Genomic DNA, 13,880 nt, shown 5'->3' with positions numbered 1-13,880 from the left:
TTATATGGGAAACTTACTAAGGCCGGGATCACACATGTGAGAAACGCGGCCGAGTCTCACATGTTAATACCCGGCAGTGCCGCCAGCACTCGGATCGGAGCGTGCGGCCGCATAGCAATACATGGAGCCGCACGCTCTGCTCCTGAGTGCCGGCGGCAGTGCCGGGTATTAACATGCGACACTCTGCCATGTTTCTCGCATGTGTGATCCCGGTCTAAAAGCAAATCACAAGCAGTCGCTGGCTCAGGCTGCCTTCTGATGGAGACGCTGCTTTCATCTGCAGGTGTCCTCATCAACACTCACAATAGCACTGTACACACTGTGTGTAGAAACGCAATTGCGTGGTGGTTTTTTTGTCCATAGACTCTGAGATACACGGGGCACGAGTGAGGGTTCAGGGACCACATCCGCTTTGCTTGAACTATTAAATGCAGCAGATTTTCAACACTAAAATTGTAGTGGAAAACCCAGCGTTTACTCTCCATGTAGGCAAGGCCATAAAGTCTTGAATGGTTGCAAGAAATGCATTGATTTGGTACAATTGTGTGGGTTTTTGTCCTCTAGCAGAGCCGAAATTCCCAAGTGGCCATGATTCCCACAAGTATTGTGGGATCAGCATAAAAGGTGATCGACAGCAAAAGTATGTGATCGCTGGCTGCATTGTTTTTACACTGTTCAGTGATGGGACCCTTCCCAGCCTCGCCTGAATGTGATAGTCTGCAGGCCCCGGCCATGTGTAATCTGAGGACAGTTCTGTCAGTGGAGACCAGAGATGAATGTCTGCTCTCTATTTCAGCTGAACGCTCTCCATTGGGCTGGACAGTCACCGGATACGGCATCTACTGTACATTGTCTACTGCACATCGTCTTTCTAGAGGTTTTACTCTGTCTCAATCCTTTGTAGACTACAGCAGGTTTATGTTCATGATTTTTAGCTTTTCAGACTTTTTGTGAAGAAGCTTTATCTGCCACCTGATTTTGCATTGTATTCATTTCCCGGTACTTTTTATTACCTTTTCACAGGATATTTTACTTTTTTCTTTTCTTTGTTGTGTAATAACCACATTGGTTGCCATTTTTCTCTGCTCATGAATAGTGAAGTATACAGTAAAAAATTTTCTAAGGTAGGAACACTATTACACAGCGGGTGAAATAAGTATTGAATGTGTCACCAAAGTAAATGTTTCTAAAGGTGCTACTGACATAACATTCTCACCAGATGTTGATACCAACCCATCCAATCCACACAGAAATCCTCATCGATGTCCATAAATTATGTGTAATAATGAGAAATGACACTGAGAAAAGTATTGGAACCCATTACTGAAATGTAATTAATTCATACAAAAGCCTTTGTTGGTGATGAAGTTACAAGATGCCTCCTGTATGGAGAAACTGGTCGCAGGCACTGCTCAAGTGTGATTTTGACCCATACTTCCACACACCCCTCACATCTTGAAGCTTCCCTGGCTCCTTAGGGTGTGTGCACACGCTGCGGATTCTGCAGATCCGCAGTGGTTTTGGTCTGCATCTGCAGCAGTTTTTGCTGCGGTGTACAGTACCATTAAAATCAATGAAAACCGCTGTGCAGACAGTGCTGATTTTTCCATGTGGATTTGCTGCGGTTTCAAAACCGCAGCATGTAAATTCTTTGTGTGGATTCCGCTGCAGTTTGGCATCTGCTCCATGACAGGGGTCAAACTGCAGATAAACTGCAGGTCTTGTGACCTTCGTATTTACCAGCAGTTTTTGACAAATCTGCGCGGAAAAATCCACAGGACAATCCGCAGCGTGTGCACACAGCCTTATTATGAACTCTGAGCTTTAGTTCCTTCTATAGGTTTTCTCTTGGATTCCGGTCCGGTGATCGGCTCGGCCATTCTAGCAGATTTATTTTCTTTCCCTAAAACCAGTTGACCGTTTCCTTGGCCGTGCGTTTGGGATCATTGTCTTGCTGAAATGTCCACCCTTGTTTCATCTTCATCATCCTGGTAGATGGCAGCAGATTTTTATCAAGAATGTCTTGTTACATATGTTCATTATTATTATAGCGCCATTTATTCCATGGCGCTTTACATGTGAGGAGGGGTATACATAATACATACAAGTACAGTAATCTTAAATAGTACAAGTCACACCTTATACAGGAGGAAAGACGATCCTGCCTGTGAGGGCTCACAATCTACAAGGGATGGGTGAGGATACAATAGATGAGGATAGAGCTGGTCGTGCAGTGGTTTTGTGGATCGGTGGTTTCTGCAGATTGTAGGCTTGTCGGAAGAGGTCGGTCTTCAGGTTCTTTTTGAAAGTTTCGACGGTAGGAGAGTCTGATATGTTGTGGTAGAGAGTTCCAGAGTAGAGGGGATGCGTGGGAGAAATCTTGTATGCAATTGTGGGAAGAGAAGAGAAGGAGATCTTGTGAGGATCAGAGGTTGCGTGCGGGTAAATACCGGGAGACAAGGTCACAGATGTATGGATTACACAGGTTGTGGATGGCTTTGTATGCCATGGTTAGGGTTTTGAACTGGAGCCTTTGGGTAATGGGGAGCCAGTGCAGGGATTGACAGAGGGGAGAGGCCGGGGAATAGCGGGGGGACAGGTGGATTAGTCGGGCAGCAGAGTTTAGAATAGATTGGAGGGGTGCGAGAGTGGTAGAGGGGAGGCCACAGAGCAGGAGGTTGCAGTAGTCAAGGCGGGAGATGATGAGGGCATGGACTAGGGTTTTTGCAGATTCTTGGTTGAGGAATGTATGGATCCGTGAAATGTTTTTGAGTTGAAGTCGGCAGAAAGTGGAAAGGGCTTGGATATGTGGTTTGAAAGAGAGATCAGTGTCAAGGATTACCTGGAGGCAGCGAGCTTGTGGGACTGGGGAGAGTGGGCAGCCGTTTACTTTAACCCCTTACTGCCATTGGACGGAATAGTACATCCAATGGCGGTACCCCTGCTTTGATGTGGGCTCCGGCAGTAAGCCCACCTCAAAGCTGGGACATGTCGGCTGTTTTGAACAGCTGACATGTGCCCGCAATAGCCGAGGGCGGAATTGCGATCCACCCGCAGCTATTAACTGGTTAAATGCCGCTGTCAAACTCTGATAGCGGCATTTAACAAGCGCTTCTGGACATCCAGCTGAAAATGCGGTCACCGTTGACCCCCTTCACGTGATCGGGGGTCATCGGTTCGTCGGCACAACAACCCTCTATGGTCGGCGCTCAGCAATGCAGTAAATCTGCTACATAGAGGCGATCTGACCATCACCTCTATGTAGCAGTCGATCAGGCTATGGCAGCTTCTAGCATCCCAAGGAGGCTATTGAAGCATGCCAAAAGTGCAAATGAGAATAAATAAAAATAAAAAATGTTGTTAAAAATCTGGAAAAAAAAAAAGTTCAAGTCACCCGCCTTCCGCCCCGTTCAAAATAAAAGATTAAAAAAAATCAAACATACATATATTTGGTATCTATATGATAATGCCCAGTATCAGAGAACGAGACAAGGCGGTGACCATGGTCCAAAAACGCCTTGTGCATGGATTACCACTCCATATGCTAATCTTAAAAAGGAGAAAACGGAGTAACGGATACAAAATATATGCAAAAGTATAAATTTTATTAATACTCACATCAAGTGCTGACAAGTATACAAGTTGACTAAAATAGGGGGGATAAGCCCCAATGATACAACAATCAGGACAGACAAGGACAGGGTAAATAAAATGATACCAGTGCTCGAAATCTACATGGCACAACGTTCAGTCAGCCCATGGGCATTGCACATAACAGACATGTGTCTAATGGTAAAAGATAGTCAAATATGGCATACTCAATTAAATGTGTATTGTACATAGTTGTACATGTCTAGAGCGCCTGTGGCGGGCGCAAAACGTACGTCGGGTGTCGTTGCATGGGCCTTCACCTCCTCTGCTCCCCGGTAAGCAGCCTGCCTTTACTTGTTTCCACACTTCGGTCATTTGGACCGCTGGGCGGGTCGTCTCCCGGGTTCTCTCTGGCACAATTGCGCAGTTTTGATATGCTGATACATATGTTATTTACTATGTAAGAATCCTTCCACATGTCATTGATTCATTTATGTTCAGTGTCCATTGGACTTGCACATTGACCCCTCTGGATGGTTGTTGTTTGTTTTTTGTTTTTTTTTGGCGCTCTAGACATGTACAACTATGTACAATACACATTTAATTGAGTATGCCATATTTGACTATCTTTTACCATTAGACACATGTCTGTTATGTGCAATGCCCATGGGCTGACTGAACGTTGTGCCATGTAGATTTCGAGCACTGGTATCATTTTATTTACCCTGTCCTTGTCTGTCCTGATTGTTGTATCTTTGGGGCTTATCCCCCCTATTTTAGTCAACTTGTATACTTGTCAGCACTTGATGTGAGTATTAATAAAATTTATACTTTTGCATATATTTTGTATCCGTTACTCCGTTTTCTCCTTTTTAAGATATATTTGGTATCGCTGCGTTCAGAATCGCCCGATCTATCAATAAAAAAAAGGATTAACCCGATCACTAAACGGCGTAGCGAGAAAAAAATCAAAAAGTTTGGAATTTGTTTCCACCACTTAGATAAAAAAGAACCTAGACATGTTTGGTGTCTATGAACTTGTAATGAGCTGGAGAATCAGAATGGAAGGTCAGCTTTAGCATTTAGTGAACCTTGCAAAAAATACAAACAAAAAACAAGTGTGGGACTGCACTTTTTATTGCAATTTCACCGCACTTGGAATTTTTTTACGGTTTTCTAATACGCGACATGCTAAAACCAATGGTGTCGTTCAAAGGTGCAACTCGTCCCACAAATAATAAGCCCTCACATGGCCATATTGATGGAAAAATAAAAAAGTCATGGTTCTGGAAAGAAGGGGAGGGAAAAATGAAAATGCGAACCGAAAAAGCTCCGGTCCCTAGGTTTAATGGATAGGTCCGCTGGGGGGGGGTCGAGTGAGATGGGGGAAAGATGATGAATTCTGTTTTGTTCATATTAAGTTTTAGAAATCTAGCGGAGAAGAAGGATGAAATAGCGGACAGACATTGTGGGATTCTGGTTAGTAGGGAGGTGATATCTGGTCCAGAGTTGTAGATCTGTCATCAGCATAGAGGTGATACTGAAAGCCATGAGATTCTATGAGCTGTCTGAGGCCAAAGGTGTAAATGGAGAAGAGCAGGGGTCCTAGGACTGAACCTTGTGGGACTCACAACGGTTAGGGGGCGAGGTGAGGAGGTGGTGTGTGAGTGGGAGATGCTGAATGTCCGGACTTTTAGGTATGACGCGATCCAAGATAGGGCAAAGCCAGTGATGGCAAGAGATGAGAGGGTCTGTAGTAATAGGGAATGGTCTACTGTGTCAAAGGCAGAGAACAGGTTGAGGAGGAGGAGGACAGAGTAGTGTCGCTTGGCCTTGGCAGTTAATAGGTCATTGGTGACCTTAGTTACGGCAGTTTCAGTGGTGTGGTGTGGCCGGAAGCCAGATTGTAAGCGGTCGAAGAGGGAGCAAGAAGAGAGGTGAGAGGACAGTTCAAGATGGATGTGCTGTTCCAGTAGTTTTGAGGCATAGGGGAGAAGTGATATAGGGCGATAGCTAGATACAGAGGATGGGTCAAGAGAGGGCTTTTTGAGGATAGGTGTGATTGAGGCATGTTTAAAGCTTGAGGGGAAAACATGTTAGTGATGGGTTGAAGAGATGGGTTAGGCTTGGGATGAAGACTGCGGTGAGGTTTGGGATGAAGTGGGATGTGATTGGGTCAAGTGCACAGGTGGTGAGATGTGATCTTAAGAGTAGACTTGAGATTCCATCTTCTGTAATGGTGGAGAAGTTGGTTTTGGATGAGAAGGGCTGAGCAGTTAGGAGGAAGGGCTCTGGGGGTTGTTGACCAAAACTGTCTCTGATGTTATTAATCTTCTGCTTGAAAAATGAGGCAAAGTCTTCAGCTGAGATGAGTGGAGAGGGAGGAGGTGCTGGTGGACGGAGGAGATAATTGAAGGTGTTGAATAGCTGTTTAGGGTTGTGAGACATGGAGGATATGAGAGATGAGAAGTAGGTTTGTTTAGCTGTGGCGAGTGTGGCCTTGAAAGTAGTGAGGGACTGTTTGAATGCGATGAAGTTCATTCATCCTTTCCTTAATTATATGAAGTTTGCCAGTGCCATATGCTGAAAAACAGCCCCACACCATGATGTTCCCACCTCCAACCGTCACTGTTGGTATGGTGTTTTAACATGGTGTATATTATGGAATGCAAGGAGTTAAATTTGGGTCTCATCTGACCAGACTATATTCTCTCAGTATTTCAGACTTAAATGTTGAATAAATTGTAAACAAGCTTGAACATCCTTTTTGCTCAGTCAAGGAGTCTTGCGTGGTGAGTGTGCATACACGCCATAGAGGTTGCGTGGTGAGTGTGCATACACACCATAGAGGTTGTGTGGTGAGCGTGCATACAGGCCATGGAGATTTAGTGCATTACTTATAGCTTTTTTAAACAAGTGTACCTGCTGATTCCAGGTCTTCCTGTAGCCCTCCACAGGTGGTCCTTGACTGTGTCCAACTCTTCTCATAATTCTTTTCACTCCTCTGTCTGAAATCTTGCTGTGAGCATCTGGTCTATGGCAAAATTATGTCCCACTTCTGGGTCATCCCCCCCAACAGCGCTCACTGGAATGTTCAGTTGTTTAGAAATTCCCAATGCCATCAGGATGTTTTACAACAATAAGGTTGCAACGGTCTTGAGATTGCTCACTGTTTTTTTTACCCATCGTGATGTGTTCCTTGTGTGGCACCTTGGTAATGAGATACCTTTTCTATAGGCCATCAGGTGAACCAGCTGATAGAAAGCAATCCTGCTACTTATTTGTCATTACTGATAGATTTCAATCGGTGTCAGGACTTTCTAGGTCTTTTTTGCACCACTTTTTCCTTGTGTCATTTCTCTCTTTCTCTCCCTCACTCTCTCTCCCCTGCGGTTCCTTTAAAATGTCACTTTCGCCGGATCCATCAAAAGAACGGTCCGGTGACACCTGTTGATCTCACAACGATCACGGATCCGTTTTCCGCCATTTTCGCGGATAACAACTGACAGACAACAACGGAAGTGTGAATCATTCTGGTGGATGCTTTTCTCCTTTCCATGGTGCATCCCTCCTGGAGGTTCTGCCATACCAGGTCACTGTGTGGAGCCGACAGAGCAACGTCCTCCTGTTCTAAAACTCCATTTAATGTGTTATTCCTATATCTCTGATGTGATGGATATTCAGATGATCCAAATAGATCCCACTTGTTCATTCCTGGTTAAGTCTCATTTTATTGTGGTAAATAAGCATTCAGTCACAGGACAGACATATAGGGTTATTGACCCGTTGGAATGGGATGATTCTTGCCCAGAATATCTGTTACTGGGATAAATAAAAGTCCTAAAATTCTAACCACCTTCTTGGTTTTAGTGACTGCTGACAATAGTCCTAATGATGTACACTGACTTTCCTGATAATGTGGGACAGACTGCGACCTCTGGGCCTCACGGTGACTTTACCAGCCAGTTGTCCCAGACTGTGACCATTATTAGGACTTTGTGGCCTGAGGAGATCTCAGGAGCAGGGAGTTTAAGGCAATCCTGAACATAAAGCATAACTTTGAAATCCTTGCTGGGATTCGTGAGAGTTCTTGTGTACATGCTTTGATGAACTTAGAGATCCTTCTGTGAATTCTCAGTCGCTCTTGGCTGGGTCAGCTGATTGCTAGAGTTCAGAAGACATTACCATCATCCAAGCGTGGACCGGAAGGACTGGCAGACCAGCAAATGCCAACAACCTTCTACAGTACTTCTCTCCCGGGATGACGGCTGAAGGTGATGGCAACTACACACGAAGGTCTTACATCGCACGCTCGTTTGCATATTACAAAGTTTTTTTTCGAAGAGGTCAAAAACAGTTGTTTTTTTAAGTGGAAATATCTTCAGAAACCTGTTTTTTGGAGTCATTTTTATTTTCTTGGAATGTTTTTTTTTTGTGGTCTTCTGATTGGACGGTGGCTAATTTGGAGCAGATTCCATCGAGATCCATGGTGACGAAGTCACTTTCACTTTTTATTCTGTCCACAATGTGTTTTTCAAAACCTAAAAGCAGAAAAAAACTCTCAAATCACTGAGTATATATGTAATCACTGAGTATATATGAACAGCAAAGTGGTTTTACAATAGACATGAATGAGTATTTCTAGAAGAAGGTTGTACTTGACGGTGAGGAGGAAATATTCCATAGGCACCCCCTAAAGTACATACAGGGGTCCAGACTCCCCGATTTCCCAGTGCACGTGGGCATCCGGGCTGGTTGGAAGCATCGCCACACTTCGGCACAGATTGGCGCTGGTTTAGGGTTAAGGCCGGAGTCACACTAGCGATAAAATCAGACGAATGCAATGCGATAAAAAATCGCATTGCATTCGTCCCAATGTTATTCTATGGTGCTGCTCCCATCATGCGTTTTTTTATCGGATCCGTTCCTCGGACCGAGACAATCGCAGCATGCTGCGATTGTCACCGATTTTCGGATCGGATTTGACAATGCAAGTCTATGGGTGCGATTAAAAATCGCATTGAAAACGCACCACACGTGTGACTTGCGATTAAATCGCAAGACTTCTCCAGGTCAACAGGAAAGAGCATCAGGCATTGGCATTGGATGTCAATTTGATGCTTAGATGCGAATAAAATTGGTTCATCGCCAGAAAATGGGATGACAGACGGATCCCTGGACAAGAAATCTGTGCAATTTCGGACCGTTAAAATCGGACCGATTTTTTAATGGTGTGTGACTCCAGCCTAACACTCCACATCTGTTTACCAATACACAAAACAATGAAGCAGCATCTCACACCCCGCCACTGCCTCCCTGCACTAACCAATGGGATCCCGCACAGCCCGTGACCAGTTTCCTGTGCTCAGGGTATGCTGATGTGGGCTGCGGTCGCCATTGGTTGGCCTGGCAAGAAGAATTGTCTTGGAATGTATATAACATTGTTCTGACTTCCACTCCTTCCATGGAATATTGCCAGAAGTGGGAATCCCTGAATGAGGAGTCTGTGCAGCTCTGCCAGTTTCTCAGGAGATGTCCAGATCCCAGGGGAGGGTGATGGGTGTCTTGTAGCTCCTGAGAATCTTGGCCTGCAGATGTTAGGCTCCTATAACACACAGCTGACCTGCACCCAGCCCTGTACAGAAAGACAGCCCTGCATTAACTGTGCAGACTGGATGACCACTTCAAGGGGTTATTCGATGACTCCAAAACCAGTATCTTCAGCCTTAAAAGAGATCGTTGCTGATGAGGTTACGGACTCGCACACCTGCCGAGATGCCTGCACCTGTCCCATGAATTAGAATAGAACACGTGCACTACACCTGCTGATCATGCACGTATCTCCCCCCGGGGAGCGAGTCGTAATGTCGTGATGTACCCCAGTATTTGTAAGCCAAAACCAGGAGTGGAACGGTCAGAGGAAATCCATCATATAGACATTTGCCCCCTTCTGTATTTATCACCCACTCCTGGTTTTAGCTACAAATACTGGAGTAAAAAACGCACCAAATACTGACTGTGTGCACATGGCCTTATTCTGCAGTTCTGGGGTCCTGGGTGCAATCCCACCACAACGTCTGCCAGGATTTCCTCCCACATTCTAAGGACTAAGCACTGATCGGGGATGTAGACTGTGAGCTTCAATGGGGACAGCGATGATGATGTCTGCACAGCGCTGTGGAATTAACACTACATAACTGAAATAACCCGTAAATCTCGTAGCAGCATGTTGTGCTGTGTGTCAGGGTTATGTCCACGTAGCAGGCGCAGTCTACAATCGGCATGAACTTTTATCCAGTGGTTACAGCAGCGAGTCAGTAAGCGCTCAGGATATTGTGATTGTAATCAGAAGTTTATGATTCAGAGGCTAAACTCAGAACACCCGAGACACCGGCAGACCGGGACAGGATAATCGCTAAACTCAGAATACCCGACAGACCGGGCCAGGATAATCGCTAAACTCAGAATACCCGACAGACCGGGCCAGGATAATCGCTAAACTCAGAATACCCGACAGACCGGGCCAGGATAATCGCTAAACTCAGAATACCCGACAGACCGGGCCAGGATAATCGCTAAACTCAGAACACCCGAGACAGCGACGGACCGGGTCAGGATAAATGCTAAACTCAGAACACCTGAGACACCGGCAGACCGGGACAGGATAATCGCTAAACTCAGAATACCCGACAGACCGGGCCAGGATAATCGCTAAACTCAGAACACCCGAGGCACCGACAGACCGGGCCAGGATAATTGCTAAACTCAGAATACCCGAGACAGCGACGGACCGGGTCAGGATAAACGCTAAACTCAGAACACCTGAGACACCGACAGACTGGGCCAGGATAATTGCTAAACTCAGAATACCCGAGACACCGGCAGACCGGGCCAGGATAAACGCTAAACTCAGAACACCTGAGACACCGACAGACTGGGCCAGGATAATCGCTAAACTCAGAATACCCGAGACAGTGACGGACCGGGCCAGGATAATCGCTAAACTCAGAACACTCGAGACAGCAACGGACCGGGCCAGGATAATCGCTAAACTCAGAATACCCAAGACAGCGACAGACAGGGCCAGGATAATCGCTAAACTCAGAATACCCAAGACAGCGACAGACCGGGCCAGGATAATCGCTAAACTCAGAACAACACGAGACACCTACAGACCGGGCCAGGATAATCGCTAAACTCAGAATAACCGAGAGAGCGACGGACCGGGCCAGGATAATCGCTAAACTCAGAACAACACGAGACACCTACAGACCGGGCCAGGATAATTGCTAAACTCAGAACACCTGAGACACCAACAGACCTGGCCAGGATAATCGCTAAACTCAGAACAACTGAGACACCGACAGACCGGGCCAGGATAATCGCTAAACTCAGAACACATGAGACACCAACAGACCGGGCCAAGATAATCGCTAAACTCAGAATACCCGAGACAGCGACAAACCGGTCCAGGATAATCGTTAAACTCAGAACAACACGAGACACCTGCAGACCGGGCCAGGATAATCGCTAAACTCAGAATACTCGAGACAGCGACGGACCGGGCCAGGATAATCGCTAAACTCAGAATACCCGAGACAGCGACAGACCGGGCCAGGATAATCGCTAAACTCAGAATACCCGAGACAACGACGGACCGGGCCAGGATAATCGCTAAACTCAGAATACCCGAAACAGCGACAGACCGGGCCAGGATAATCGCCAGACTCAGAATACCCGAGACAGCGATGCACTGGGCCAGGATAATCGCTAAACTCAGAATACCCGAGACACCGACGGACCGGGCCAGGATAATCGCTAAACTCAGAATACCCGAAACAGCGACAGACCGGGCCAGGATAATCGCCAGACTCAGAATACCCGAGACACCGACAGACCGGGCCAGGATAATCGCTAAACTCAGAACACCCGAGACACCGACAGACCGGGCCAGGATAATCGCTAAACTCAGAATACCCGAGACAGCGATGGACCGGGCCAGGATAATCGCTGTAACGGGGTCTTCCAAGCTGGGGTACCTCTTTCAGTACCACCCCGTGTTTTCTGAGGTCCGCTCTGCTTTGGCTGGAGTCTGAATGAATGACGCTGGCTGGAATTCCTCTGAGTGCATGGACGCATACAAAAGATCACTGCTTCTCCATGTATTTCCAGTCTGACAACACTTTACTCACAGGACACAGAATATATCACACAGATACAGAGGGCCGGCCAATAGACAAGCGACAGGCCAAACATGCATTACAAAAGCCGCAGGTGGCCGGAGCCTGCGGAGGTTTACTGTGGGAATTACAAAGGTGGGGGGAGGGCGGACACTGCTGATACATTAGGGACATGCATCTCACATGGAACCTATTATATATACATATAACTGCACAACATATTCTGGGTGCTGAGTGGTTCTGTAACACGTAACAATCGCTAAACTCAGAACAACACGAGACACCTACAGACCGGGCCAGGATAATCACTAAACTCAGAATACTCGAGACAGCGACGGACCGGGTCAGGATAATCGCTAAACTCAGAATACCCGAGACAGTGACGGACCGGGCCAGGGTAATCGCTAAACTCAGAATACCTGAGACAGCGATGGACCGGGCCAGGATAATTGCTAAAGGAAGAGGGTGCAGGAGGAGAGTGCAGGCAGAGGGTACAGGAGGAGGGTGCAGGCAGAGGGTGAAGGAGGACAGGCAGAGGGTGCAAGCAGAGGGCGAAGGAGGAGGGTGCAGGAGGAGAGTGCAGGAGAAGGGTGAAGGAAGAGGGTGGAGGAGGAGGGTGCAGGCAGAGGGTGAAGGAGGAGAGTGCAGGCGACAGCCGAGCAGCTGCTGAATATTTCATAATCAGCAAAAACGAGCAGAATCCTGAAAGTCCACAACTATCCCAGGACAAAAACAGGGCTCCGAGTCCTCAATATACAGATCACCGGGTGTCAGAGGCAGAGACCACGGATGTCCGCTCCTGTCACCCCGTATACAGGGCTCCGAGCCCTCAGTATACAGATCAGCGAGTGTGGGGGCTGACACCACGGATGTCCGCTCCTGTCACCCCGTATACAGGGCTCCGAGCCCTCAGCATACAGATCACCGAGTGTCGGGGCAGAGACCACGGATGTCCGCTCCTGTCACCCCGTATACAGAGCTCCGAGCCCTCAGTATACAGATCACTGAGTGTCGGGGCAGAGACCACGGATGTCCGCTCCTGTCACCCCATATACAGGGCTCCGAGCCCTCAGTATACAGATCACCGAGTGTCGGGGCAGAGACCACGGATGTCCGCTCCTGTCACCCCGTATACAGAGCTCCGAGCCCTCAGTATACAGATCACTGAGTGTCGGGGCAGAGACCACGGATGTCCGCTCCTGTCACCCCATATACAGGGCTCCGAGCCCTCAGTATACAGATCACCGAGTGTCGGGGCAGAGACCACGGATGTCCGCTCCTGTCACCCCGTATACAGAGCTACGAGCCCTCAGTATACAGATCACTGAGTGTCGGGGCAGAGACCACGGATGTCCGCTCCTGTCACCCCATATACAGGGCTCCGAGCCCTCAGTATACAGATCACCGAGTGTCGGGGCAGAGACCACGGATGTCCGCTCCTGTCACCCCATATGCAGGGCTCCGAGCCCTCAGTATGCAGATCACTGAGTGTCGGGGCAGAGACCACGGATGTCCGCTCCTGTCACCCCATATACAGGGCTCCGAGCCCTCAGTATACAGATCACTGAGTGTCGGGGGGCAGAGACCATGGATGTCCGCTCCTGTCTCCCCGTATACAGGGCTCTGAGCCCTCAGTATACAGATCACTGAGTGTCGGGGGGGCAGAGACCACGGATGTCCGCTCCTGTCACCCCATATACAGGGCTCCGAGCCCTCAGTATACAGATCACCGAGTGTCGGGTCAGAGACCACGGATGTCCGCTCCTGTCTCCCCGTATACAGAGTTCTGAGCCCTCAGTATACAGATCACCGAGTGTCGGGGCAGAGACCACGGATGTCCGCTCCTGTCTCCCCGTATACAGGGCTCTGAGCCCTCGGTATGCAGATCACTGAGTGTCGGGGCAGAGACCACGGATGTCCGCTCCTGTCACCCCGTATACAGAGTTCTGAGCCCTCAGTATACAGATCACCGAGTGTCGGGGCAGAGACCACGGATGTCCGCTCCTGTCACCCCGTATACAGAGCTTCGAGCCCTCAGTATACAGATCACCGAGTGTCGGGGGGCAGACCACGGAAGGCCGCTCCTGTCACCCCGTATACAGAGCTCCG

Source organism: Dendrobates tinctorius, unplaced genomic scaffold (genome assembly GCF_039654945.1).
Source record: "Dendrobates tinctorius isolate UK_male_01 unplaced genomic scaffold, ASM3965494v1 ptg000232l, whole genome shotgun sequence".
In the NCBI taxonomy this organism is placed as follows: Eukaryota; Metazoa; Chordata; class Amphibia; order Anura; family Dendrobatidae; genus Dendrobates; species Dendrobates tinctorius.
Note: the sequence above shows the minus strand (reverse complement) of the source record.